Below are 2,500 nucleotides of genomic sequence, written 5' to 3'. Positions count from 1 at the left end.
CTGCGCTGCCGATTTTCCACGCGGCAGCCCCTGTTTTCGTCAGCGTGCCCCCCTGACGAATTTTCCTGCCTGGCCCGGCCAGTCCAGCCCCTGTTCGTCGAAAAATCTGCGCTGCCGATTTTCCACGCGGCAGCCCCTCTTTTCGTCAGCGTGCCCCCCTGACGAATTTTCCTGCCTGGCCCGGCCGGTCCAGCATCCAGCCCCTGTTCGTCGAAAAATCTGCGCTGCCGATTTTCCACGCGGCAGCCCCTCTTTTCGTCAGCGTGCCCCCCTGACGAATTTTCCTGCCTGGCCCGGCCGGTCCAGCATCCAGCCCCTGTTCGTCGAAAAATCTGCGCTGCCGATTTTCCACGCGGCAGCCCCTGTTTTCCTCAGCGTGCCCCCCTGACGAATGTTCGTCGAAAAATCTGCGCTGCCGATTTTCCACGCGGCAGCCCCTGTTTTCCTCAGCGTGCCCCCCTGACGAATGTTCGTCGAAAAATCTGCGCTGCCGATTTTCCACGCGGCAGCCCCTCTTTTCGTCAGCGTGCCCCCCTGACGAATTTTCCTGCCTGGCCCGGCCGGTCCAGCATCCAGCCCCTGTTCGTCGAAAAATCTGCGCTGCCGATTTTCCACGCGGCAGCCCCTCTTTTCGTCAGCGTGCCCCCCTGACGAATGTTCGTCGAAAAATCTGCGCTGCCGATTTTCCACGCGGCAGCCCCTCTTTTCGTCAGCGTGCCCCCCTGACGAATTTTCCTGCCTGGCCCGGCCGGTCCAGCATCCAGCCCCTGTTCGTCGAAAAATCTGCGCTGCCGATTTTCACCGACGAGCCTACTTTCGTCAGCGTGTCCCCTTGACGAATTTCCCTGCCTGGCCTGGACAGTCCATCTTCCAGCCCATGTTCATCGAAAAATCTGCGCTGCCGATTTCCCCGACGAACCTGCAGCTGCACAAATCTGCGCTGCCGATTTCCCCCCCTGTCGGCATGGCTGCCGCTGCCCCGATGTCCAGACCAACAGTCTTTTTTGTCGACTTTGCCGATTTTGTCCGCGCTGCCGATTCCAACACTACCCCCTGCATCCAAACCAGCATTGTTTCGTCAGCTCTTCCCCTGACGATTTTAGCCCTGTAACAAACAGTAGGCCTCCAATCCCGCCAACGGGAGCCAAGTTGATAGGGAAGAGAATTGAATGACGCGCCTGGTCCTCGCACCCCGCCACCCGAGGGGCCTTTTTCCCGGCAGCCTCTGAAAAACTCTAGCTTTCACGGTCCTCGCCGCCCCTCACCACCATGGCAGGCCTCTAATCCCACCCATCAGCAGTTGTAGCCGATAGGGCAGTGATTTGAATGACGCGTCGCGGGCCGCCGGGTCATCTCACCCGGCCATTAATTGGAGCGTTTTTGGCTGGCCGAGGATGGGGGGATGGATCTCTTCTTCCGAAAAAGCAAACAGTACATCGGGAGTTATGTTGACGGGGCATGGAATTGAATGACCCGTCGCGGGCCGCCGGGTCATCTCACCCGGCCATCCCGGGGAGCGTTTTTCCCGGCAGCATCGGGGAAACTCTTGCTTTCACTGCCCGCTGCCCAAGTCCCCACTCGCATCGGCCCCCCGCGCCAACAAGCCAACGCTGCCGAATCGGCAGACACTGCTGCCGAGTCTGCCGACACTGCCCCGCGGGCTGCCACTGCCCCAGTGTCTAAACCAGCGGTCTTTCTCATCGAGCCTTGGACTATCCAGTCCGTCCTGACTCATCGCCAGCACCTGCTGCCGATTCTGCCGACTTTGCCGATTTTCTCGGCGCTGCCGATTCCAACACTGCGCCCACCGTGTCTGAACCAGCGCTGTTTCCTCAGCGTGTCCCCTCGACGAATTTTCCTGCCTGGCCTGGACAGTCCACCGTCCAGCCCGTGTTCGTCGAAAAATCTGCGCTGCCGATTCTGCCGACTTTGCCGATTTCGTCGGCGCTGCCGATTCCACCACTGCCCGCCGTGCCTGAACCAGCGCTGTTTCGTCAGCGTGTCCCCTCGACAAATTTTCCTGCCTGGCCTGGACAGTCCATCGTCCAGCCCATGTTCGTCGCAAAATCTGCGCTGCCGATTTTCCCCGACGAACCTGCAGCCGCACAAATCTGCGCTGCCGAATCTGCCGACACTGTCCCGCGGGCTGCCACTGCCCCAGTGTCTAAACCAGCAGTCTTTCTCGTCGAGCCTTGGACTATCCAGCCCGTCCAGACCCATCGCCAGCACCCGCTGCCGATTCTGCCGACTTTGCCGATTTCGTCGGCGCTGCCGATTCCAACACTGCCCGCCGTGCCTGAACCAGCGCTGTTTCGTCAGCGTGTCCCCTCGATGAATTTTCCTGCATGGCCCGGCCAGTCCAGCGTCCAGCCCATGTTCGTCGAAAAATCTGCGCTGCCGATTCTGCCGACTTTGCCGATTTCGTCGGCGCTGCCGATTCCAACACTGCCCCCCGTGCCTGAACCAGCGCTGTTTCGTCAGCGTGTCCCCTCGACAAATT

The sequence above is a fragment of the Populus nigra genome, chromosome 2 (genome assembly GCF_951802175.1).
Source record: "Populus nigra chromosome 2, ddPopNigr1.1, whole genome shotgun sequence".
Lineage (NCBI taxonomy): Eukaryota > Viridiplantae > Streptophyta > Magnoliopsida > Malpighiales > Salicaceae > Populus > Populus nigra.
The sequence above is the reverse complement of the archived record's forward strand: the minus strand, read 5'-3'. Positions refer to the sequence as shown.